Here is a 27,650-nt window from a genome sequence, read left to right as displayed (position 1 = left end):
CGGCCGTGACAGAGATTTCTGTGACCCATGTGGACTGCCAGAGAGCAGGAGCAGGACGTCTGGGGGGCCGACTGGCAGGCAGTCCCTCACTGCAAGCTCAAAATTCACCTGAAGCGTTCATGCAAACACCGGATTCTTCATAACCTGTCATGCCCGCTGCACCACGACACCAAGGCTTTCCACCCTTCGACGGCTGAATTAGAGCCAAACGCTCCCAACACACACCAACTTTCTCCTTCTGGTTTTATATGGCTAAGGAATGTTCTAAGGACCTCTGAGGTCTGTGCGTCCGGGCTCACAAAGTGCTGCCATACAGTAACCGGAGGGTCTAGGTTCTAGAACATCCGTTTGAGTCGCGGGCAACAGGGACAGCAGTGACAAAGGTCCCTCTGGGGCAGGCCTCACGCTGCCCTGTCTGCATGTGAATGCCTTTGAACAGCGAGGACGGAAGAGACCAACGGCACGATGACTTCCTCCTAAAATCGGACTGGGACCGCCAGACCTCGGTTGCCACGGCGACAAACGCTGTATCCTCACAGCTTATCAAAAAGTGTGTTTCACTCATCGGGCGTTTGCGTGTCCAGGCTGTTGGAGGAGATTAAGTGAGCTGAAGCACGTGAAACACTAAACATGGGGCCCGACACCAAGAAGACACATAAGTGCTAACACTATTAATGTGAAAAACCCCTTTAATTCTCCAAGGATTTATGGAACACTTCAGTGTGCTGCAGGTGGTTTAGACGATGCCAGAATAAAGACCAAGCTGTAAAATACAGACTCTGATGGAACTTGCTGTCTGTGGTTAGATATCAGATTTATAGCACGAAAAGTAGGACAGCTGAGTAAGACAGGATACCACGAAATGAGGAAGGAAACTGCCACAAAGGGGCAGCCGTTTTAATGACATAATAGTCCTTGCTGAGGACTCGGCTCTGTTTCCAACTCCGGGTTGAGTGTGGCGTGCGTGATCCCCTTCCCTCTCTGCGACAGTCCCTCTCGCAGAGAAGGAGACTGAGGGCTGCAGACTCCTCCCACACACCCCCAGGCCAGGGGCAGGGCAGGCGTTCCGGGGAGTGACAGGCAGGGACTGCTCCCTTCTAGGCTCAGAGCCTTCGTTTAAGGAGGCTATGATGTTGTGATTTATAGTAAGAGGCACAGATTCGGTTTTCTGCCCTGTTCCTGGCGGAGGTCCTCACACCCTTGGAATCTCCTAAAAGCAGAGAGACACTGAGGCATCTTATGTCATGTGAACGAGGTGACTTTCGGAAACACCAGGAGAGTGGGCGCTGCTTGCCTGGGACTGGAGGGTTTGAACTCTCAGATCCAGCCCCAACCAACCTTCACGGAGGACGAGGGGGCTGGAGGAGGAACCAAGTGCCAGTGGCCGATGAGTTAACCCCCCATGTCTGTGTAATGAAAGCTTCATAAAACCCCAAAAGGATGGGGTTCAGAGAGCTTCCAGTGAACACCCGGAGATTTGGGGACATCGGCTTGCAGGGGTCTTGAGTTGCACCCTTTATAAGAACCTGGTGATTCAGTAAGTAAGCTGCATCTCTGAGCTCTATGAGCCCCTAATTAATGGAACCTAACAGGAGACCGCTGTAACCTCTGATCTACAGCGGTCGATCAGAAGCACAGGTGACAACCTGGGACCTTTGACTGGCGTCTCGAGTGTGTGTGTTGGGGGCAGGGTTATGGGACGGAACCCTCAGCCTGTGGGATCCGACCATCTCCAGGTGGACAGTGTCAGAACTGAGTTGAACCGTAGGGCACCCTGCGGGTGGTGGACATTTGCTTGGCGATGCGGGGGGAACCCATATATACACTCCCGCATTGGAATTGGTATGGAATGGCAGACAGGTTTTCAACATGGCCATTCGGGATTTATCAAGTGCATGAACAGTTCACCTGCCTGTGAGCGCTGAGCAGCGTTTTCTGTAAAAATGCCAGCCCCCTGCGGGGTGAGTTGAGATGCTCTGGTGTGGAGGTCACCTAAGTTCGTGGAAGGAAATCATGATCTGCTTCCCTGTATTGCACACTAATCATGTTAGAGCCATTTTTAGTGTATAATTGATGCTATTCTCCGGCTACTGAAATTAATTTGAACCAGATGACCAGACTTCGAATATTCCCAGTATTTGCCTCCTTAGGTCGTCACTCAGCACATTCTCTATGCCTTGAGAGTCATAGTCAGATAGGTAGATTGTTCTAATACCCCTTCAACATTTAAATTCTTACTTGAAAGTATTTACTTTCTGCATAGAAAGTGATGTAATTATTTTAAAAAATTGTTTAATGTTTATTTATTTTTGAAGGAGAGAGAGACAGAGCATGAGCAGGAGAGGGGCAGAGAGAGAGGGAGACCCAGAATCCGAAGCAGACTCCAGGCTCCGAGCTGTCGGCACAGAGCCCGACACGGGGCTCGAACTCACAGCCCAGGAGACCATGACCTGAGCTGAAGTGGGACGCTCAACCGACTGAGCCACCCAGGCGCCCTTAAAGTGATGTAATTACTAAAATCTGAGGTTCACACAGACATTATTAGTCTTCACCCCAGCTATCGACGCTCGTCCCCCGAGTTCTGCCCATCACGGGTACTTCGGACAAAAACGAGGTCTCGTGTCACGTGTGTGGAGACTATCATTGTGGTTCGTTCGCTCTTTGGAGTTGTGCCCAGGTGTTCTGGAGGGTGACCTACTTTGATGATTTCTTACTATTCCTTCCCTCCCTCTCCTTGAGGAAGTGTCAACATCTCATTTTCCATCTTAGATTATTAAACGCGGCTTCAAGTTCCAGTTATCCATTTGTTGGATGGCGGCTTTCCTGAGTCACAGCTACGTAGATCATGGCCCCCGGTTTGCAGGCTATTGTCAGGATTAGCAGGTTCAGTTGATGTGACATTCCCATCACCGTGTCTGGCGTTGCAAGTAGACTGTCCGGCCTTGAGAAGAACCCCTTGCGTGTGACTTCGGTTAGGACGTCATCTACTTGAGAAGCAGACGCGAGGCCCCGCTTTATCACACCTTCCTCACCCCGCCGGCTTGTGGGCAAGACACAACGCCTTCCTCGAGTGAGTGCGTACGGATGTTCTCTCACTTAATTCTCAACAGCCTCCCCCCCAAGGTAGGAATTGCCGTGTCCGCCTTCCGACGGGGTCACTGAGTCACGGGGAGGTTCAGCGAGCTGCTGGCGGCCTCTCAGCCTGCACAGATCAGGGAGGGGACAGGAAGACAGGCGGTCCTGAGCCCGGGAGCCTGTTTTCAGTCGTCACCCCAGAGCTGCCTTGGAAACAACGCATGTGTGTTTGCACATAAGCGGCCCTGTTTTATGTGACCCTGGTATGCAGGTCCCTTTAGGTACGTCCAGATTTAATCCAATTATCCGACACCTGCTTCTGATCCCTCTGCTTTCTTCAATCATTAGCAAAACCGAATCCACACATCATTCAACTTGCCCAGTGACTTCACAGTAATTAAAAGTTGAAAAAAAAAACCCTACTGTGATGAAATAATTCCCCCTCCTTCCTCAGATTTGACATCTTAGGTGATTACGTAAGAACATTTAAAAATTAAGATTTCCTGGGCGGCGGTGGCGGGGGGGTGGGGGGGCACCTGGGTGGCTCTGTCGGTGAAGCGTCCGACTTTGGCTCAGGTCATGATCTCGAGGTTCGTGAGTTCCAGCCCCGCATCGGGCTCTGTGCTGACAGCTCAGAGCCTGGAGCCTGCTTCGGATTCTGTGTCTCCCTCTCTCTGTTCCTCCCCCACTCACACTCTGTCTCTCTCTCTCTCTCAAAAATAAATAAAAATTAAAAAAAATTTTTTTTATATAACTATTCCCTGATACTCCATAACTTGTTCCATCCCATGAGAAAAACTTCCAAAAATAAATGTCATGAAACGATTACAAAATGAACCTCTGGCTTTTGCTTCTTCTAGTTAAGCCTGTGTTTCTTCTACTGGGGGTGGGGGGGGCGGGTAGACACAGGGGAGGGGAGCTGCAAGGGAGAGAGCTGAGTGCTTAGGGATCCCCTCTCCCCAGGAGGCTGGATTCCAAATTCCACTTTGGCACCTTGGGTGGGGGCTCATTTACACTCCCGAGCCCTGGGGGGATCCGCCTGGGAGGGCCCTTGCTTCGCCCCTCTCCCTCATCCTCTCCTCTGCTTCTGTTTCTCAGACTTGTTATTTGGGGTACCACTAGAGCATCTAGTATTGTGATACTTGGGTCACTCATTAATAGCGGTGTGCTATAAATTTTAACGTAATCCAAAGGCCCATACGTCCTGTAAGCCTCTGACATCATTCTCACCTGACATCCAATGAGGGGGCTGGGGTTTTTTTAATGTTTATTTATTTATTTTGAGAGAGAGAGGAGGAGGAGGAGCAGAGAGAGGGGAGAGAGAGAATCCCAAGCAGGCTCTGAGCTGTCAGCACACAGCCCCACGCAGGGCTCGATGTCCCCAACCATGAGATCATGACCTGAGCTGAAATCGGGAGTCGGATGCTTAACCGCATGGGCCCCCCAGGCACCCCAAATAAGGGGGCTCTTGACTCCATCCAGGAACTGGAAAATTCACCAGCTTCACTAAATTAAAACCAACAGCAGATAACTGTGTTTTAAAAAGCCTCCTTGGGGCGCCTGGGTGGCTCAGTCGGTTGGGCGTCCGACTTCGGCTCAGGTCACGATCTCACGGTCCGTGAGTTTGAGCCCCGCATCGAGCTCTGGGCTGATGGCTCAGAGCCTGGAGCCTGCTTCCGATTCTGTGTCTCCCTCTCTCTCTGCCCCTCCCCCGTTCATGCTCTGTCTCTCTCTGTCTCAAAAATAAATAAAAACGTTAAAAAAAAATAAAAAATAAATAAATAAAATAAAAAGCCTCCACCCTCCCAGGCAGGTGCTGGCCTTTTCTCCTGCACTGTCTACAGAACTTTCTCTCTCATCTCTAAATTTCAGACTTCCCCCACCCCCACCACATCAATAAATAAACATCCAAACACCACACGGATCGCCTCTTCTCTTCCTGAGTGTGGGAGGGAGGGGGGCCGTGGCTCCTGATGGCCCCCCTGGGGTCTGCAGGGAGACCCCTCCTCCTGGGTGGACCTTTCTTTGCCTGAAGGAATCCTGCTGAGACCCCCCAAGAGGAGGTCAGGAACGCAGAGCGTTCAGGCACGCAGAGGCCCCAGCAGGCACGGGTGGAGACAGCCCTGGGGACACGGGGCTGGACCCAGGATGCTGGATGTCCCGCTTTCACAAGGAATGCACCTGCTGGCCCTTGCTGACTCTGCTGAGCCAGTCTTCCCTCTGCGGGTAGAAGGCCCCTCTGCCTCAGCCTCACCCCAGCCTTGTTCCACTGCCATTGGTGGCTTTGCACCTCTGCTTCTCCAGCCTGTGCCCCCCTGTGCTCACAGCCCCGCAGCGTGCTGGGCCGACTCCAAGAGAAAGGTGACAGTGTCCCTGGAAATAGGCGGGGCCGGGGTCAGGAGGGATTGCACTGCAATCACAGCAGTGTCACCGCGTCCTGGGGGGACACTCCCAGGCCTTGCCCCTGCGCGGCCTCTCGACAGGCCAGGGTCTCATTGCCATTCTGAGTGCCCTGGTGGTGCCCATTCCACACCGTCTGGTTCCTCTGTCCTCTCCTCTGGCCACAGGGAGCTTCCAGAACTCCCCTGCAGGTGCTGTGGATCTCGAGGCACGGTGTAGACTCAATGTTTGCACCCCCACCCCCAATTTACACGTTGAAGCCTTACCCCCAGTGTGACCGTGTCAGGAGGTGGGGACTTAGGGAGGTGATAGGGTCACAAGGTGGGGCCCCAGGTCAGGATTAGAGTCCTTATAAAAGAGACCCCAGGGAGTCCTCTCACCTCTCCCTCCAGCTGAGGACACAGAGAGAAGGCGCCATCCGTGAACTAGGAAGCAGCCCTGAGTAGAATAAAGAACCTTCAAAAGTTGTTTAACTCTGCAAGGTGCATTGGGAATTCACGACACAGTAAAGTAACAGCTGAGAAGCCCTAGCCTTGAGCCCGACACAGCCTTGCCGGGACGTCCCCAGATGCCCGCCCGCCTGAGTTTGTTCAGAATTTTTCCTTGTGAGTGTCCTTGACATCCACATGACTGTCACTTCCAGCAAAAAAATGCCCATTAGGTGTTCTTCTTCCCAAGTTTATTCTGTCCGTCTTTCAAGGGTTGGGGGAAGCAATCGCGTGTTTCAGCTTATAAAATCACTCACGGGCTGCCAGGCACAGGAGCCAGGAAAGTAAAGGCACAAGCAGAGCAGTGTGAAAGAAAATAAACAATTTGGTTACCGCTTCTGCTTCGTTATTTTCAGAAAGTTTGGGGAGATAATACCTCTGTGGATAATCAAGAGCCAATTTATAATCATAACGCCTGCTTAAGCAAATTAAACTAAGGGCATAAAGTATGGCAATCAGGAAAAATTTTGCTAGGGAGCTCTCGCTGACGGATGCTTTTAAAAGAAATGTCGCCATGACAGGAATATTTCTGAATCCCGGTTGGCGTTGCTGGTCAGGTAACCATGTTCTCGGAACTGAAGGGGAGGGAAGGATTTTCCTCTGCCCGTTTCAGTTCTGTGGCTGGTTGGGGATTAAACTGCAAGCAAGCAAACAAACGAACAGAAAACAAACATACAGCTGAACAGGAGGCGAGCATATACACGTTATTAAATGTGAATATTCTTCGTGTGCATGGAGGCCTACGTTATATAAGAAAGGAAGACCCAAGGAACCAGATAGCCCTGAGGGCTCAGGTACCATTTCAACAAAGAATGGAACACGGCAGAGACTGGCAAGAAGGCAGAAGATGTGTGGGCTCCAGGCCATACACTGGAGCTGCGTGGGGAACTACTGGGAATTCAGGGCTATTTTAGGAGGGATGTTTGCACGGATCTGTTTTGGCAGTGGTGACAACAGTGTACTCTTCTTGGTGCAGGGAGGGCACCTCTCTCCTGGGGAAACTTGATGACTTCCTTTGAGTAAGAAGAAGGAGGTCCAGAGAGCCCTTTCTCCATCATCAATATGCCAATTTTGCATATTCTGGGAGTGGCATGACCTGAAGCTTCGCCCCTACATGATCAAGCCCCCATTGTAACCTCAGTGGGGAGTGTGGACCTGAATTAGGGAAGCTCAGTTTTCAGAAAGTGGCTCATTGCCGATGGAGGGTGGTCGGCTCCCACGTTCCCCGCCCCCAGCACTGGGAAGCTCAGAGATCCCGCCCTGGTATCTCGGGGATGCTCCTGCCCGAGGCCAGAGAGGAAGTGTGGGTGTCTATTCACCTGTCATAGGGCACGGTAGCTGCTCTCATTCCTCTGCCCCACCATGCATTCGAAAATATCTCAAGTTATTTTTACTCAGCTGTGATACTGTGATTTATAAGAAATGTATATTTCACCTTCATCCCCGTTTCTGGCGCACAGCGCCCTAAACCCTTGCGCTTTACGAAGTGATCGGAGCAGTGGGAACATCTTTTGGCTCTAATATTTGGTCTTTTGCCCTAGGTTCCTGAAATAGCGCTAGAGTCATGAAGGGAAAAGAAATGCCCTGTTGTTCCTAAGAAACCCCTTCCAACCACATCTGAGTTTATGTGAATGACCCAACCTTTGGAGAGCAAGCATTAAAAATGGCGGCTGGTTGCTGGGGGAACCAGCCACGATGGGAGGTTTGGAAATATCAGTCTCACCTCGGACCTCCTGGAAGGGGAGAGGGGCTGGAGTTTTGATCAGCTGCCAACCAGTCACTCCTGTATAAAGAAACTCCCACAAAACCCCCAGAATGATAGGGTTTGGAGAGCGCTGGGGTTGGTGAACACATGGAGACGGGGTACAGTGGCACCCCGGGGAGCCCCTGGAGCTCCACGCCCTCTCCCCATGCCTTGCCCCTCATATCTCCTCCATCTGGCTGTTCTTGAGTTACATCCTTTCATAATAAACTGGTGACCCTGTAAGTGAAATGAGTATGTTTCCCGAGTTCTGTGGGCCACACCAGCAAATTAATCAGATCCGCAGAGGAAGTCATGGGAGCCTCCAGTTCGTAGCCAGGAGGCCAGATGCACAGGTGACTATCCAGACCTGTGGCTGCTGTGTGGCATGGGGGCGGGAGACCAGTGTGGGGCCCGAGGCCGCCTCCAGGTAGACGGTGTCAGGGTTCGGTTACATCGTGGCACTCATCGCCGGGCTTGCAGGATCGCTCCGTGTGTCAGAGGACAGGGTTGTGGCCAAGTATTGACAGAGGACACACAGAAGGGCAGTGTTTTCCCCCTCATATCAACATTCCCCTAATAATCCCTGTCTGGAATCAAAACAAGACCAAGCAAAACACCTGTAACCCAGTATGACGCAGTTTCAATAACTAGCTTGAGAATAAAAACTTAGGTGTGTGTGTGACATCTAAAAAAAAGAAAGAAAGAAAGAAAGAAAGAAAGAAAGAAAGAAAGAAAGAAAGAAAGAAAGAAATTTCCCTCTTCCAGCATTACGTTCTGAACCGGTCTTTACTGTTTCCTTTCTTCCCCATTACTTCTTCTTTTTGGTCTTCAAGCTCGGCGATATTTCACCGTGATTACCGGGAGTGCATCTGCAATGAAATTTTATTACAGCTAAAGCAAAATGCCTCCTGCCATTTGCTTCGGTAGAATCTGATCAGTCATTTGTTCTAGACATCACACGTATGAAGTGTTTGGGGCATCTTTACCGCCACCTCAATTCTCTTACATTCACGATTATTTTCTGAGCTCCCACGCTGGGTGGAGTGTGGTTCTTGAAGCCTGTGTGTGGAAGAAGGAGAGGCATGGCCCTCCACCCCAAGCAGCCCCTGGGCAAGCGTAGTAATCATGAGCTCCGCTGAGCATGTGCCCCGAGCCCGTGCTGGATCCAGCCGTGTCCGCGTATTCGTTCATTTAATGCTCAGAACGGCTCTTGGGCAGATATTGGTGGAGGGTGAGGGAACTACCCAGGAAACGGAGAGCCCGCTTCTGGATGAGCGATCTCTCTTGTTTGGTTGCGTATCATACCATTTCACCCGCTACCCGAGTCCCCGCTCAGTATATCTTGGAACACAGGGTCCAGCATCAGACCCTGGGGAAAAGATACACGCAACGGGTTCTCTGCCTTTCATGGCTTTACGACTGTTTGGTAAGAGCGAATGTGTGCATGCATTAAAAATAGGTTTGTAATTACGTGCTGCAGTCTATGCTAAGCCCTTAATGAGGACACCAGGGGCGAAGACAAAATGCTTCACCAGTTCAGAGCAGGAAGCAGGGGCACTTGGGAGAAGGTGGGACCTGGCCTGCCCTTGTAAGGAAGGGGAGGTCAATCCACTTTTTCACTACAACTGAGCCCGTGGACACACTGAGAATCTTCTAGCTGCCTCATCCTCACGTCCTTCAAGGTCCCCCAAGGTCACCAACCACCCCACATCAGCTGATATGGGGACTATGCGACAAGATCCTCATGAGCAAAGAAGTTGTTGCGAATTGCCTTCCTCTTATTTTATCGATTATACTTTTCTAGCCACCAAGTTGTAACCATCACCAGTCATCCTACATGAAAAGCACAAGGAAGTTCATTTATTTAAATAGCACAGAAGGAGGTTGGAGGGCACTTCCCAGAACACAGATGGTAAATTTGCTTAGTTTGTGATGAAGGTCACTGCCCCTTAAACATATCAGTGATTGATCCTCTACAGAGAAAGAGTCAGAATATTTGGAATAGCATGTCACGAGGTCTCCAGAGGAAAACTTGGAGGAGTGTTCAAGCGTGTGAAGTCAGGTGGTTGTAGTGTGGGGTACATGGCTTCCCTCCAGAAGGTGTCGCACTGAAAATGAGGGTGCTGGGAGGGGGTGGGGAAGGGGTGGAGACCGGGGGCCTGGGGGGTTGCTGAGGGTCAGAAATGGCAGTCCGTATGGAGTGTGACAGAATTGCTCACGAAATACACGAAGGGTTTCTCAGGGAGCAGTCTTGGGACTTGGAGAATTGCAAAACTTTAGGGGCAGGGAGGAGCATTACTTTCTTGGGATAAGACATGAGACCAGGGGAACACAATCAGTTAGAACCGAGTCTTCTGCGGCCCGTGCCGGATCCAGGGACCGAAAGGTAGAATGGCTGAGGAATGACTTAGGAACAGCAAAGTGTTTGGAGGGTCAACTGGGGACAGAAGACATGCAAACAGGTTGACGATGTGGTCTGAAGGATTTGAGTCAGAGATAAGAGGACACCTCAAGGTACTGAGGGAGTCACTGGGGGGGGGGGTGTACGGTCTCATCCAGTTCGGTCTGTGTGGGCGATCCCCATTTGTTTGAAACCCAAGAGCACTCGCTATAGGCAGAAATCTTTTGAGCGTGTAATCCCATACGAGATTTTGTCACTTCACTGTTTTGATGCCTTTCTTTGAAAGTCACACGAAGTTGGCCTGTGCCCTGGGAGAGTTCCGTAGCTTTTTGGACAGCTCTCAGTATCCAATCCTCTGTTCCATCCGGAGTACGGCCCCGTGAGGTAAGGGAGCAGGTGTTTTCAGGTGCAAATACACACAGGGAGTGGGGGCTGGTGGCGAGCAGAGACCAGCCGCTCAGCTCCTGATGGGCTCCAGTGAACCCTCCCCAGAAAACAGATGTGTCCATTAAAGAAGATTCTTCCTTAATCCCGATTTTATGAAGGCATTCGTTTTTTTGTTAGTCTTACTGGCCTTTGATATTTCATTCGTGATGTAAGAACGACACATCTTAAATCGTGAATATCTTTTTCAGGGACATCTGGCACTTTCTTCCCATTTTTTGTTTTCTTTTTTAGCCCCCTTTAAAGTTCAGAAGATAGTGGTTAAATATAAGTAACATAGAGAATAAAAACAGGAGCCTCACTCAGCCCGGCGAAATTAGAACTGGAAACGTTTTGTCGGCTTGATATCATTGCCAATGAATTACAGGTCTCAGTGGGGTTTTTAAAAATTGCTTCCCTGGTGCGATTTTAAATAACCTTAGTCAATTTGCTTGTGGCTCCTCCCCAGGGAGATTATGATTTAGCGCAACGGTGCCCACTCCCTCGATGCTCTCCGGCGGAGGGTGTGAACATCCTGTTGAAACTGAATTGTATCTCTGCACGTGTGCGCCACTACGACCCTAAATATTTCCTCCCCCGGGTGGGCTTTCTCCCGGCCTCTCTCTCCTGGGCACTTCGTCACCGATTCGTACTTGTGCTATCGCCAGTATTTTATTTCTTTACTTCTCTTTTTCCATAATCACTCATTTCTTGATCCCTGGCACTGTGGTCCGCCAGCTGTCGCTATCCGGGCACTTACCCTTCATTCAGATTCTGAACAGGCTATGTTAAGAGAGACACGATTTCTCGGAGTGCCTGGGTGGCTCAGTCGGTTAAGCAGCCGACTTCGGCTCAGGTCATGATCTCGCGGTTCCTAAGTTTGAGCCCCACGTCGGGCTCTGTGCTGACAGCTCAGAGCCTGGAGCCTGTTTCGGATTCTGTGTTTCCCTCTCTCTGACCCTCCCCTGTTCATGCTCTGTCTCTCTCTGTCTCGAAAATAAATAAACGTTAAAAGAAAAATAAAAAAAAAAGAGAGACACGATTTCTGTGTTTACTCGACTTCAGACCCAGCTCTGCTCATGGTTGTTCGGTTGCCACGTCATACTGAGAGTCTGTGCTAATTCGTCTTGGGGATGTTCCAATTACCAGCCGCTATACCCGGATCTACCTCATGATTCCAAGGTGAGTCTTCGTGGAGCTAATGACCGAGAAAAGGATCAAAGAAAGGCTCAAGTTGTAAAGATAAAACGTCAGGAAACACAACTTCTGAGTTGCAGGGGGTGTGATCTTTGAAGCAAGGCTACATAAAGCCCAATTCTAGGGCACAAGCAGAACTGACACGGGTCTGGGGACCCTGGATTTCATTTGGGCTTCAATGCTGTTTTGTTATTATTTCCAGGTGTGGCCTGAAGGCGGGGAGGCTCGACGTCCATTCTGACTCCGTTTCGCTCACTTCCTTTTCTCCAGCTCATCCGCCATCACACACCCTTGGAGAAGACATGCCAGTTAAGTAATTCACACTGACTTCCAGGTAGCCAATGAGCAACGGCCTGGGAAGGTTGCTTTGGGGACGGAACTAATGACGACACGGCGAAAATGTAGGATAAAGCATTTGGGTGGCAAAGGAAGTGCATTTGAAGGCAATGAATTAGGCTGATTGCATGATGGATACGCTGAACCTGAACCCCAGACTCGCAAGGTTATGAGAGCCTCCACCCAGGTATGGGGGTCACGGCGTCTGTTCTCAGCGGTTGTTAATTTACATCCCGAAGCCACTTGCCTGAAGGGTTCGCTCTAACGATGTGTTGGCACCAAGTCCAAGTGGCATGGTCTTAGAGCAGGACGCATCGTCCAGCTCTTTGTCTTAAAGGGTTTGCTCCTTCGCTGTTTCTAGCGACCACCTGGCAAGGTCGCTGGCATGTGCCGTAACCGAATACCGCAGACGGGACTCCGGTCCCCAGGGAGACTGCAGAGCGGTGGGGGACAGATCACGCCGCCCGGCTCACAGCCCGCAGGACAAGGACGGGCGGGTCGCTGTGTAGCTTAGGAAAGGGACTCTGGTTCGGGAGGCGACTGAGTCAGGGCAGCCGACCTCAGGGGGTCCTTTGTCTCAGTGAAGAGGCTGAATGGACGGCCCCCGGATGTCCTGGGAGGGAGAGTGGAGCATCCAGGGCACATTCTAGGAAAGGGGAGAAGCAACTCCACTGTGCTCCCAGAACGAGGGAACTGGCAGGAGGGAGAGGTGGTGCTGTCCAGCACGGGGCCAGGGACTGAGCCGCTGTCCCTCAGCTCCAAGCTGCCGTGTGTCTGTCCACTGCTCCGTGATGCTGGCCCAGGGCTCTGCAATCCCATTCCTGCTGGCCAGCTGGCTCCGTGCTAGACTCTGCAGGGAGTGAGGGCAGACACAGCGCTGGCTCCTTCCCCTGCTCCCCGTGGGACAACCTTTCCCCCCTAGAGTCCGCCCGGCTCCTGTCTTCAGGGCACAGTTTTTCAGCACTCACAGGACCCGCCACATCGGGCACACCAGCACCAGCCTCCTGGAAGCTCAGGGTCATGAGTAGCACCGACGCCCTGGCGCCCACCTCCTTAGAGGGCCGTGAGCTCCTGGGGGCCTCCCCCAAGCACCTGCGATTCAGCCGTCCCTTCTCTTCCCGGCACTGGTGGCGGCCACTGCGTTTGCTGCCCTCGTGCCCCCGTGGACATATTCTTTCCCTCCCCGCCTTGCTTAATCCACAACCTGATGCCAAGTCAACAATTACTTCACTTTTCTGTGTTCAAATAACTGGTGTGTGTCTGTCCTTTTTGATGCACACATAAACAAATACAGTATCTGTGGTGATATTTCCTGACGTCCCCCCCTTGCGTTATTTACTATCATTCGTTATCCATACCTCTTAATGTCTGTGTCATACTCATGGCGTGGATACAGACTGGTTTGTTTAACCATCCTCCTGGGGACGAACCTGAGCAAACCAGCCACAGTCCCTAGGATGACATTTACTCGTTTTTGAGCCGACTTGTTTCCGAGATTGGTGTATACTATCCAGGTTTGACCAAATCAGGTGTAATTCCTGTATTTCTATGCTTTGACGCGAACCCTCCTTAAATCTAAATTTTGCATGCAGAGAATCGTTTTGGTGACTCGTTTGTAATCAGCCGGCAATATAGTCATGGAAAAAAAAGGATTAATTGGCAGATTTTTAAATGTTTTTAGTGTTCCAGTGTTGACCGCATATATTGCCTGAAGTGGAGTGTCATTTTGTTGCATGGTTTTTTCCCTAATAAGCAGCGATTTGTCAGCACTTTGTTGAAATGAGAGACAGTGGAGATGTGGGTAATTCACGGCAATGCAAAAAATGATTGCTTACCAATTTCCCGATGTAAAGTGTTCTTCTGAAATCAACCTCATTTAATCCATTATTTCACTCACATCCACCTCAACCCATTTCCATCATTCTGTCCCATGCCATTTATTTTCACAAGCCCACTCCACTTCCATCATTTCAAGTCGACTACTTGTTTTACAACTATGTTCTTTTTGTTTTTCTTTTTTGAGGGAGAGAGTGCGAGAGAGAGGGAGACTGTGAGCTGGGGAGGGGCAGAGAGGGCGGGAAAGAGAGAATCTCAAGCAGACTCCACACTGTCAGCACAGAGCCCGATGTCGGGCTCGAACTTACGAACCACGAGATCATGACCTGAGCTGAAATCAAGAGTCGGACGCTCAATATACTGAGCCACCCAGGTGCCCCTGTTCTACAAATATTTTTAAAAATACTTTCTCCCAAATTCCAACTTTATGCCTTACTTAATATTATAATCTGAAATAAGTTAAACATTATTGATTTCACTCTTCTGGTAAGTGAAATATCAATTAATATGTAAATAGGGATTCCTAAATTATCATACATTGTGAAAAATAGGTGAAAATTATTCTCTAAATTCCCCAAACTGAAAATTTAATGTAGGAGCAATACAGGCTCTAGGTTGAATAGATTAAATAAAAAGTAAAGATCATCCATTATACTCAGAATCTCTTGCTATATCATATGACAAGTGCTCATAAAAACAAAATAGTGCAACTTCTTCCTCTGGAAATTCCCTCTCCATTAGCTTCTCACTTACATTCCAAAAGCTGAGCACATACACATAAAAATTAAGGATGAAAGAGACAAAAGAAATGGAGAAAGTATAAATAATTGGTGAGAATTCCCAAATCAGGCTTTTCACTCCATTTTGGCGTGGATCTAAAATTGCAATTATAACATAAAAAATTCATGGTTTTTGTTTGTTTTTGTTTTGTTTTGTTTTGAGAGAGAGAGAGCAGGGGATGGGGGAAGAGAGAGAGAGAGAGAGAGAGAGAGAGAGAGAGAGAGAATCTCAAGCAGGCTCCATGCTTAGTGTGGATCCCCTTGGGATCATCACCTGAGCTTAAGTCAAGTGTTATATACTCAACCGACTGAGTTACCCAGGCACCCCGTGGATGTTTTTTAAATAGTTTTAGGTTTATGGAAATATTGAGTGGAAAGAACAGAGCATTCCTATATACCTGCACAGTTTTCCCTAGTATTACTACCTGGCATTAGTGAGATGTTACAGTTGATGAGCCCGTACTGACACATGATTATTAACCAAGGTCTGTAGTTTACCTTAGGGTTGACTCTTCACATTATGTAGCCCATGGGTTTTAATCAGTGTGTAAGGGAATGCACACACCATTTCGGCATCACACAGTGATTTTGATACTCTAGATATCCCCTGTGCTCTACCTGTTCATGCACCCATGGCTGAACAATGTTCCACTCCAGGGATGTATTATGTTTTTTATCCATTCATCTATTGGATGAGATTTGAGTTACTTCCAAGTTTTGGCAATTATGCACAACACTACTATAAACATTCCAAGATTTTGTGTAGATGTAAGTTTTCAATTTTTTGGATAAATACCGGGAAGCACGATTCCTGGGTCATATGGTCAGAGCATGTTGAATTTTGCAAGAAATTAGCAAACGGTCTTCCAAAGTGGCTCTGGCATTTTGCTTTCCCACCAGCCAGAGTGAGAGTTCCCGTTGCTTCACATTCTCATCAGCATTTGGTGTTGTCAGTTTTTTGGATTTTGGCCATTCTGGTGGGAACCTAGGGGTATCTCATTATTGCTTTCCTTTGCAATCCCCTAATGACATATAATATTGAATATCTTTTCATATGTTTATTTGCCATCTGTGTAACTTTGGTGAGATCTTTTGCCCATTTTTTAATTGGATTGCTTAACTGGGTTCTTATTGTCAAATTTGAAGAGTTCATTTTTGGATACCCGTCCTTAATCACATATGTTTCTTGAAAAGATTTTCTCCCAGTCTGTGTCTTGTCTTTTTACTGGGAGAAGGAAAAGATAGTGATGAGAATATAACAACACATGTGGTGATAGACTATATATATGCATGTCTGTGCTTTGCTAGAACCCTATCTCCCTTGTGAGAGTGGCACTCATGAACGTCTCGCTCTTGATCAAGCTGCCCTGTTCTCCTCGGTCCAGTCACGCCACCATCTCTCAGACGTTCCTTATATACATGGAGTCAGTCTTGTCTTGAGTGTTGCTGATGTTTCTAGTCTCTATTTCAGAGCCCCGTGTTTTTGTATGCTCACCCTCTAGCTTCCTTGTCTCTTGTAATAGAGGAAATAATCCTTCTTTCCCATGCGTCCTCCAAGAAGTTTACTTTATCCTCAGAATCTTTACCCATGAGTTATTTCCTCTTTTGTGCTTTAGTTTTTCTCCATTTTGTCTTCTCTCTCCTACCAAAAAGAAGACGAAAACTTCTCTCGACCTCACTAATCATTATACGTAACAAACTCTCTTCGATGTCATGCTCCCTAACAGGCTTGGCTCTTCTTTTCTTCCTGTGCCTACTCCTCCTATCTATAATTTGTCCCTTGATATCTAATGTTTCTCCCTGTGGTGCTGCTAAATTGACTTATCTTCACCAAAGCAAGCAGTCCTGCTGTCTTTGAACTTGGACAGCATGTGACATTATTGGACCTACTTTGATTCCCACATCCTTCTGGGTATCTTTCCTTCCTAAAGCTTCTATCAAAATACTTGTTTTCCTGGTTTTCCTCCATTTTTGTAGCTTCCGAAGGCTTTCTTTCTCTATGCCTTTAATATAAGGTTTTTCAAAAATTCTGGTTTCAGCTGCTTTTTGCCCCTTCTCTTTCAACCTTCTCTTCTGACCTTGGAATAACATTCAAGCAAAGGATGTTAGTTATCCCCTCTCTGTAGACAATTTTCCAGTACAAATTTCCAGCTTTGGATTCTCTTGAACTCCAGCTGCACACCTCCAGTGGTCTGCTCCAATGTGACCTACTTGTACCTTAAGATTTATCAGGGCCCAAATCAAACTTTCCTCCAGGATCTATTCCTTGCACCTCTGACTTTCCTGCTTCCACTAAGGATTCCACTATTCCCCAAGAAATGGCCCGAAAACTGAATTTGTCCTTCACAATCAGCCGTTCTACTGGGCTGCTTCAGAGTTGGACATTCCCATCAGTCTTCAAGCCTAATGCAATCTGTCTCTGGCTCTGTAACCTCCATGATACTGAGATTCTAGTCGGTATTATTTTTTTGGAAGTTTTGAAAAAGAGATCTCTACTCCTATGTTATAAGCTGCCCTAATTAATGTGCAGAATCTTATTATTATTTTTTTGTATCAGTGCTGTGCTCAAATAGTATTTGCTAAATTAAGTGGAGTTGAATCTTTCTTGACCCCTTTGGTCACCTCTTCTTCTTCATCCCTCAGTCCCAGATACCAAAATTCTCATATTTATCTGATTTCATGTTTTTAACTTTCTCCCTAAATCTTAATTAAGTGATGCACAATGTCTCGTAATCAACGAGGATATTAACAAAAGTTGGCAACTTGCCACCATATTTGGCATTTTGAACTATATGGCAGAAATAAAAACCAATCATCCCGCCAGCCCAACCCTATCATTATTAGAGTAAAAGCAATGTGTTATAGACTTAATCACTCAGGTGGCTGAGAAGCCATTTTCACTTAACTTTCCCTGTTGTAGTCTTCTTTGACTTTCTGAGAAACTACCCTCAGGGCAGAGAATTCTCTGGCTTGTTTTCAGTGCAGTCTGGCTGCACTTGAGGTAATCAGGTGTGACTAGATAATGTGCTTTAACAATTATGGCATTTAAAACAGTTTGGCCTATTTTGTTTTATTGTTGGATATGTATGAAGATGTACAAAATCTAGTCATGGCTTAGTTCCATGCCAAGGCATTCTGACAGAAAGGACGCACAGGGATATGCACTATGACCTAAGCTGCTCTGGAGACAAGTGACGTGGAAGCCATCAGCTCCGACCTGGGCCTCGTGTTCCTTTCCAACAGCCAAGGGAAGTTAACAACGGTAAGTGTAGGTGACTGTCTCTGGCTGTGGGGTGCTGGCCGACTGCCAAGCGGGTCACCCCAAGGGAGTGATGTTTCATAGGTGACAGGTATGATGAGGAGACCCTCCAGAGCTCCCACACCCCAGTCACAAACTGGGGGCCCCAAGGCCAGGCCCAGCAATGGTTTTTGGCCTCACGTCATTGGCTCAAACAGTGTCTTTCACACTGTTGGCCCAGAGTTTTAAATCTAGGCTGGACAGCAGCATTTTTTTTTACTATGAAATTTATTGTCAAATGGTTTTCCATACAACACCTAGTGCTCATCCAACAAGTGGACACCAACATTTATGAAATCATGAGATTTCCATCTGGCTATGGATTTCTGGCTCCTCAGTATCTGGCCTCTATACCCACGTGAAATCCCTCGGCTGGAACCGAGAGTGTTCATCCCCTTTGGGCTGGGCTGGGTGGTCTTTCCAACCACCCCTGTCACTGAGCCAGACCAGCTCCTGTCCACCCCCCCTACTTTATCCACCGAGGTAAACCATGTGGGTGGCATGGGTCCTGCTGCTGTGGAAGGCTGGGGCCCCAGGAATCACTTAGGAGGTCGCCACAGCATCTCAAGTCAAGTCTTGATCATCAGAAAGGATGGGCGTGTTTTCAAGACGAAGGGGAAAAAAGTCCAACCTGAATGGAATAATAACCAACTATAGCTAAATTGGAAGAAGCAACCACTTAATCTCTGACTTGAGACTCAAGGACACAAGCTTATGCCACAATCCATATCTACCACCAGATTGCCTTGGTTTGCTATTCCTCATATTTAAAAGCATTTTAAACAAAGAAAGTATGTCATCCTATTAGCCTTCACTTTTATCGGATTCACAGCCAAAGAAGAAAGTGCATGGTCTTAGAAATACAATTTAGCATTTTCCCCCAGTTTTATGATTTGATTTATTCACCCTAAATATGCACTTGAATGTACTTAGTGCTAATGTTATCTCCTATATGACCAACATTATCTAGAGTGTGTTTTCAATTCTTTTAGGCCATTTGTTTTTAAAGAGCTCTTACAGACAAAAACAGAAGAAAATGTTCTTAAAAATCATTAAAGTTGTTGCTGTTTTCCTGAAGTTCAATAGCAAACATTTACTTTAAAGATTGAATTTGGGGCATGAGGCCAATTTAGTCTTTCCCTAAACTACTTTGAGTAGAACGCTAGTGTCACGTTCTTTTTTAAAAAATAGCTTTATTGGGACGCCTGGGTGACTCAGTCGGTTAAGCATCAGACTTCAGCTCAGGTCATGGTCTTGTGGTTCCTAGTTCGAACCCCGCATTGGGGCTCTGTGCTGACAGCTTGGAGCCTGGAGCCTGCTTCGGATTCTGTATCTCCCTCTCTCTCTGCCCCACCCTCCCCCCCCATCAAAAAATAAATAAACATTTAAAAATTTTTCAGAAAAAGCATTTACTGAGTCTGAAGTCTCACACGTCATTCCTGGCTCTTTCTACGGGGCTTTGAAGTTTTCATTAAAGGCTTCTGCTTTTTCTCCTTGATTAGAAATGTTGAATTTATTTTCCAGAAACAGCCATGGAAGGTCTCACTCCAGATCCTATTTCGAATTGCTTACTGTTATGTCTTCTGAAGGCTCTTTCCTTCCCCTCCCACCCAGCAAGCACCACACAGCTCGAGTCTGCTCTGTGCAGTGCCCGAGGCCGAGTGGGCTTTGGAACCAAAGCAGGCACAAGTCTGGTTCGCTTTTGTGGTGAGTTTCAATCTGAATTCTTTAAGTGGCCTGTATTTAAAAAGCTACTTATTAAATGTGACAGAGAGGACACTGTTGAAGAAAGATACTAACATGGCACATCTTGAAATAGACATCCCAAGGCCAATAGTCATCTGGTGATGAAACAAAAATCCCAGCAGAGAAGCTCAAGGAACAATTACCTTGACACGACCTTAATGGTGTCATTGTATCTTAGAACACACTCACCTCAAATGCATGAGATCATGCAATTATAACACGAACCACTGCGATTGTGGTATATGATGACGTGCAGTGATCCTGGGTGATAAGCCAGTTATTATTTGCATCAGAATCAATAAAATGGTTCTGAAACTTTCTGAACAGATACGTGGCCTGCCTTCAGCCGGTCACGGGAGTGTTTGTTCATGTCCTCATGAACTTCATTCACACGGAACGAGAGGCACGAGATCTAGACACTTAAGGATATGTCTTCGATTCTGCGAATTGCCTACTTAGATGAAGCAGGGCTGTACATGACTGGTGGGGACCCACTGCACAGAGCCTGCCTGCCAGTTTTCACCCCAAATGTCTCCCCAGACACCCGCTGAACGTTTCCTGAAAGCCATTTGGCTCAGTGCCCGGTGATGGAAAACGGTCTTTGCACCTGACGCGAATTCTAGGCCCGTGATTCTCTTGCTCATTCTCAGCTTTGCAAACACGTCGTGGCCCTTCACCTTCCCGCACAGCCTGCTCGTGATGAAGAACACGCACTCCAACTGCCGAGACTATGGACGTGCAGGGGACCACATGGTTGGCATATGGCAGAGGAAGCCAGGCATTACAAGTCACGTGCGGCAGAAAGAAATGATTAACAGGTATTCTGTGCCATCCTCGGTGGGCGGCTCGTGGGCTCTGAGCCTGGAAAGTGAGAGACAATTCTGGGGGAAAAGAAAAGAACAAAACATACGGTCCTGCGGAAAACATAGGGCCTTCCAGATGTTAAAAATTAGTAGCCATGGTCACTATACCGAGTGAACAGTACAGAGTGATGCAGATCAAAGCGGCCAATTTTGGCTTTTATTTGCAAATTGTTGAAGCGGTTACTAGTTGGGAGTTAGTTTATGCAGGTGACTGTTGATTTGAGTCCAATAAGGGGCCTCTATGTGGGCTGAGAACAAACAGCTAAATTCTCTGCTGATTGTACATATATTACCTTGTTTAACCCTTAAAAAAACATAATAAGCAAAGTATCGTATCCGTTATAGATAGGCAGATGGAGAATGGTGTCATGTGCTCAATAAAGCCCAACAAATACACTGAGAGACCAGACGCCAGATTTGGGGTCTCCCTCTACAGTTTGCTGCTCTTGACCATCATACTTGATGTGGGGGCTGAGAATGGCAGTAAGTGGCTAATGAGAGAGAGGGCTCTTGAAAGGAGGCTTGCAATGCAATGTGATTGTGAACTTGAGCGCTTACCCATTTAATTCAGTTGACTTTTGAAACGCGTGAGCTTGTTATTCATTACTTTGTAGATAAGGAAATTCAGGAGTAAATTGATCAGTCATTCTGCTTTGTCCAATATGGAAACACTGGCATGTGTGGACATTCAAGTTTATTTAAAGCTAGTGAGTAAAACTTCAGTTCTCGATCACAGGGGACGCTTTTCAAGTGCTCAATAGCCACATGAAACTAGGGGCCACTGAACTGATCAAGGCTCTTTCCATCACCCCAGAAAATTCTGCTGGACAGTGTTGCCAGGTAATGACGAAACTCATGCACTCTTTCTGGGCACATGGCTGTGTTTCCAGAACCTCGTGTAGTTACATGTGCTGTAGGGCTGAGTTCCAGCCCATGGGATGCAGGCACAAAGAACAGGTCCCATTTCCGAGGCTGGACCACACACACTCCCTTGAGAGACATCGCCTGTTGCGTGCTCTGTTCATGTGATGTAGGGTGAGCTTGTCGAATTGATAGCCACGTGTGGACAAAGGTGGAAACAAAAGATGGAAGGGGCCTAAGCCCCCAAATTACTGCCCAGAAGGAAACAGCCTGCCAATTAAATTAGGACCTCTTGTTTTGGACATGGTATAAACAAGGCATAGGTTTCAACTCTGTGGATCTGCTGCGATCCTGGACTTTACCTGTCATGGCAGCCATCAGCCAACAGCCGTTGGAGCTTAAGAAATCTGATGGAGAACTTTGTTTCCACCCCCTCACTGAACTCGGCAAAATCGGTAAGTGGCCGACGTGAGTTAGACCGAGGAGATACAGGGTAAGTACCAAACCGCTGCACAATCAAAGAATTTTCTTGAAATTCAGGATTAGAAAACTTGTGAATGATCGTAATGAGTAATATGACACTCACGTTTTTAATTGTGGGCCGCAGAACCGCATTATTTCTTCTAGTCTCGGTGACTAAACCCTACATGCCAAGTACCATTCTATGCCCATGTTACAAATGGGCAAACTGATATTTAGTATTCATCAGAGTTAAGTAACTTCTCCATGATAAGAAACTACCAGGAGAAAGGGCCATTATTCAAACCCTGAAGTGTTGACAACAGATAATGAGAAAACACACAGAGAATCTGAGGGACATTTCTGACAGTGGCCTTTGCCAGGATGGGCCCCCAAAGTGTTCACATAAAATAGGTCAAGAAGAGGTACAGGGAAGCAGGATTCACTCGAGACCTAGAGACAGTCTGCAATGAGAAGGGTCTGTATACAACTACATGTGTGAGTGTGTGTGTATGTGTGTGTACAGTGAGACATCCATTGGGTAAATCTGTATAAACTCTGTCTATAGTGCTTTTTATATTTATCTTCTAAAACTCTCATGAAAAAGAACTACTTCTTTCGGTGTAGAAAGCCATACATTCCCAACTAAATTGATGAAAGCTACCAGGTGATATTGTTAGAGGCTCTTCTCCACGGTCACCTTGATCCAAGCGGGAACTAAAATAACAACCGATGGAAGGACATGCTCGTTTTGGATGCTTCGAAAGCAAAGTAATTATTGCTGTGGGTGAGAGCCGGAGCTGAGTCCTGGGAACTTGGTGAAGTTCATCAAAATGGTGCTCCCAGATCAGTGACTTTCTATGGAGACCACACAGTGACAGAAGGGAGGGATGCCCCCAAGGCAGCCACTGCTCGATAGATATTTTAGGGATGAAAGTAAACAAATATATTGATTAGTCATCTTTTTTTTTATGGGTGGGAAAATGGAAGAAGACCTCGAAACCAGTTACATTCGTTTTATCCCGTGGACAAAATCACGAATGACAGCTAAAGTCCGCACGCACTCACGCACTCGCCATTCAGCTAATTCCAACGTGACGAAGGTTGGAGAGGAGAACCCTCACACCCAGCAGCACTAGACGAGACAATCAGAAGAATAAACACGATGTTATGAATTAATGATTGGCACCCGTTCCTCCACCTGGTCACCCTAATGATTCTTTGCGATAACAATTCCTACGCTTACTCGGTGAAGGGAAAGGATGGATAAAAACACTAGCAAACCGGAGAAGAGATTTGCTCAATGCTTGGCAACTCATTGCTTTTAAAGGCAATCACCAGAGCAGAGTCTGTCCCGGATCTTCTAGCAAAAGCTTTGAATAATGTATGTGCTACTGCTTTGAAAGTTAAAAATAAGTGTGATGCCAGCAACAGAAGGTGGTACCAAAATACATTCTCTAGTGGCACTGAGGAAAAGGTAAGAAGGAATCCCTTTCTTCACAAGAGTGATAATCATGTAAAACATAGTAAAGATCTTGAATAACATGAATGCTCATCTGAGGGAATTATTTAAATCGTAATGAAAGGCAGAAGTCACAAGAGATTCAACCCAGTCTCGTAGATTCTGGAATCTACAGTACAACTTTTTGATCTGGAACTCACTCTCAGGCTCTCAGAAAACACTGGCTATAAAAAGCAAGCAAGCAAGCAAGCAACAAGCAAACCAAAAACAGTAACATATCAGCAGACCAATTACAAACAGGAAGTCTGGGGTGAGGGGTGGTTGATGGGGAGAGTCAGGACCTTCTGGAACCAACCGAAAAGTTCTCCTACATTCAGAGACGATGAAAACTCCAGCTGGATGTCAATATCCCGCAGGGCTGCATTTTTTTTTCTTGTCCTAAAACAGCAAACTTTAAGGGGAGGCAGGTTATAAGACTATCTATAAGAAGAATAAGGAAGGTAATGTCAGATAGCAGCCGTGGTGGTCTCGTGGGCTATGGGGGACCTGGGTGGTCAGTATACGGACCCGTGTTGTCCAGTGGAACCTTTGTAATGCCCAATATGGCGGCCAAGACCCACATGGAGCTGTGGAGTCCTTGACATGTGGCTAGTCGAGGAAATGTGAACATTTATTTAATTTTTAACTAAAAAAATTTTTTTAATGTTTATTTATTTTTGAGAGACAGAGAGATACAGAGTGTGAGTGAGGAAGGGGTAGAGAGAGGGAGAGACAAAAGAATCCAAAGAAGGCTCCAAGCTCTGAGCTGTCAGCACAGAGTCCAGTGCGGGGCTCGAACTCATGAACTGCGAGATCATGACCTGAGCCGAAGTCGGATGCCCAACCGACTGAGCCACCCAGGCGCCCCTTAATTTTTAATTATTTAAAAAATTCGAATGGCCACACAGAGCTGGTGTCTACTATCTTGGATAGCTCAGATGCAGACTAATCTGTTTTCTTAACATTTAAACACAAACATCACGATTATTCACTTAATATTTATCAGGAGCCTACACCACGTCAAGTACTCTACAAGCACGTAATTTCCGATATGCTTACTGCTGGTACAGTACGGAACTTATTTCAGGTAATTCACTTCTCTGCCCAGTGAGAAAACATTCTGAACAGAGAGGACCAAATGTCCTTCAAGGTTCCTCCATCTATTTCTGCCTGTCGCGATCTGAGCCGCTAGGACCTCCAGCCACTGAGTGATAAGCACACGGTGTGGTCACGGATTACTTTTCCACAGATTGGCAGGAAATAGAAAAATGTGCGGAGAGCTGTCTCCACCCAAATTTAAGAAGAAATCTGTAGTGATCCCGATGATGTGTGTACGGCCATTAAGAAATCGTAACTATTTATACATGTTGGGGTTAAAAAATGCAGTGGGTGTGAGGTTTCAAGGACTTCCTTACAAACAATCGCTCTCTATATTTTGTATTTCTAAAAAGAATTATTATTTCTAAATATTTTCTTACAGTGCAATTTCTTTCCTCTGTCTTTCCTTTCTTTTCTTCCTCCCTCCCTCCCTCCTTCCCTCTTCTTTCCCTGTTTGCAGCAGGCACGGGAGTGTGTCTGGCCAACTTCACATTCAAGTTCCTCCTGAGTTCTGGTTTTGGGGTATGGAAATCATGCCTGTGGTTATTGCCTAAAATCCTTGGATTCACGAGACAGTTTATTCTTGCTTTCAGGAGACAGTATTAAAGAGTAGTTCCCAGAGGCAGACTTTCCTAAAACAAGTGGTCTCAGGTTTCTTTCTGCACGTTGGTGCACCTTGTGTCCCTGTTAGAAACGACACAGGATGCGGTGTTGTGGTGTGGCCATAGGAACAACACCCCTCAGTGCAAACACTGGCAGGGTTCCCCCTTCTGTCTCCCCAGCAGCCTAAACCTGTCCTATCTCCAGCAGGAGGAGTGGAGGTGACTTGGCAAAGAGCACTTGTTACCATGTATGTGACACTGAGGGGTCAGGAGAGACTCCCATGTTTTGTGCCCACGTGGGCATGGGGACCCCCTTTGGGGTGATGCCAGGCTGAAACCATCCCTGTGTCTCCGGCTCGGGTCCTGCTGGGCAGGAGTGGTGGGAAGGGGCTTCTGCAGCTCTGGTTCCTCTCCCCTCCTGCTTCGGGCAGCTCACGTTGGGGCTGTTTCTCAGCTACCAGACTTCAACGTATAACGACGTATGGATTTAATGAGGGTGGGATATTTGACAAAGCCCATCTTACAGGTGGAGAAGTAATAGAGAACTGGCAGGGACACGCCGTAGTGAGTGAGTAAGTCGATGAGAATGGGTGTCTGGGTCAGCCTCTGGAGGGGCATGGGGGAAGAGACCACCTCCACACAGCACAGGGCGGGCTCAGTAATTTTTTTGTCGGTGGCTTCGCATAAAATGGGGCCCCTCGCCACCAAACACTTGATGGAACCTGGATCAAACTGTCCGAGACAGCAGTCCCAGACATGGGACTTGCATACTTGAGAAAAATCTCACTCAAATTTTTCGTAAGCTTCGACAAGGGTGGGTCTATGCTGACCGCTTCGAGATCTGTATGGCATATTAAATAAGGTCATATGTTAAAATCAGTGACTTCTTTAATGTGATGAAATATGACACATACAAGTGATCAGTTAACAACTGTTTTTTAATGGATATACCTTTTATGAATAAATAAAGATGTATCTTGTTTTGTGTTGCCAAGTGCCTGGCCCGAAGTGAGCATACATATAGATATTGGTTGAATGAACAAATGTTCTACTAGGTCCCAATTCTTACTCTCAGTCAGACTGCCTACCTCAGTCACTGGCTTTCAGACGTGTAGCTTTCTTCCTTTGGAACTTTGTTTCTTGACTCATAAAAGTATTGCTTCTCTAATGTTTTAATACCTCCGAGAGTACGAGACTAAGACGATGTTCAATTAAGACCAATTCGCTTGTTATTTCTAGTGTCATTGACATATTCTTCCCCTAACAATGTCGTCAGATATGTGGGCCAGGCACAATGATGTCCATTAGCCAGAGAAGGCAGAAAGAGAATGAGTAATGTCCTAAAGTCCCATAACTTATTTGTGGCAAAGAAAAGAGAACCACGATCCGTATCTGCTGGTCGCTGGGCCCGTGCTGATGCATCATCGTAAATAGTGGTGCGTCTGTCCCAGCTCACCTCTGCAGCTCAGACAGAAAGGTCAGATTCTGCTTCTTAGCTCCTGCCCACTGTCCACGAGGAAAACTCAACACACACCACATTCCAAAGACTTGGGTTTCTCTAGGAGCACAGAATCATCCTGCCTGTTCCAAATCCTTATATTTAAAACTCATAATTCTATATGCAGAGTTGCCTGAAGGCCTCAGTTGAACGATCATGATCAGATTTTAGTACACAAACTAATCTCGTGTTTTCTAACGCGTGTGAAATGGATCTGTCACTCACAGGGCTAGGGAACACTAGAATTTTGGTTGGCTGCTGCCGTTTTTGCCTACCTGGGCTGACTGGAGCATTTCATTTCATCAGCCAGTGGCAGGAACCAGGACTTACGCCAGTTTCAAACATTGAACTTTTAGTCTCAGGTGAAAGGAAGCAACGTATCTCCCATATTTATCCCACTTAGAGTGAAATTTATGTTTTCGTGGCATATGATACTTTTAAAATATTAATTTTCCTGAAACATACGTGCTTTTTTAATTAGGCACGATCTGATCTTGGTGCCATGGTCCCTATGTTCACAGAGCACGTACCGCGTTGACTCCATGCCGACACGTGGATTTCTTCACTGCACTGGCATGTAGGCATTATAAACACTGCACGTGTGCACATGCGTGTGCAACGCCTTCTTTCAATTCAGGCAGAATGGAGTTCTAGTGAGGAAGCGAGAGGTGTGTGTCTGTGTGTGTATGTGTGTGTGTGCTGAGCTAGAGACGAGCTGAAATAAAAGTCACAGTAGTTGAATTTCTATCATCCGCATTTTCCAAATTCTCAGTAAGTGAAGTTGTTCAGGACAGGCCTCCTGGACAAGTGGATCTCAGTGCATGTGTTGAAGAAATCACGTGGCTTTGTGGCAAATGAAAGGAAAGGATCCTTGATGAAGAAAGCTTTTGCCACTTTTTAGGAGGTGATCAATTATTTTTTTTTATTTATTTTTTTATTTTTTTTAATGTTTATTCATTTTTGAGACAGAGAGAGACAGAGCATGAATGGGGGAAGGTCAGAGAGAGAGAGGGAGACACAGAATCTGAAACAGGCTCCAGGCTCC

Source organism: Panthera pardus, unplaced genomic scaffold (assembly GCF_024362965.1).
Source record: "Panthera pardus isolate Hobbes unplaced genomic scaffold, ASM2436296v1 HiC_scaffold_6, whole genome shotgun sequence".
Classification (NCBI taxonomy): domain Eukaryota; kingdom Metazoa; phylum Chordata; class Mammalia; order Carnivora; family Felidae; genus Panthera; species Panthera pardus.
Note: the sequence above shows the minus strand (reverse complement) of the source record.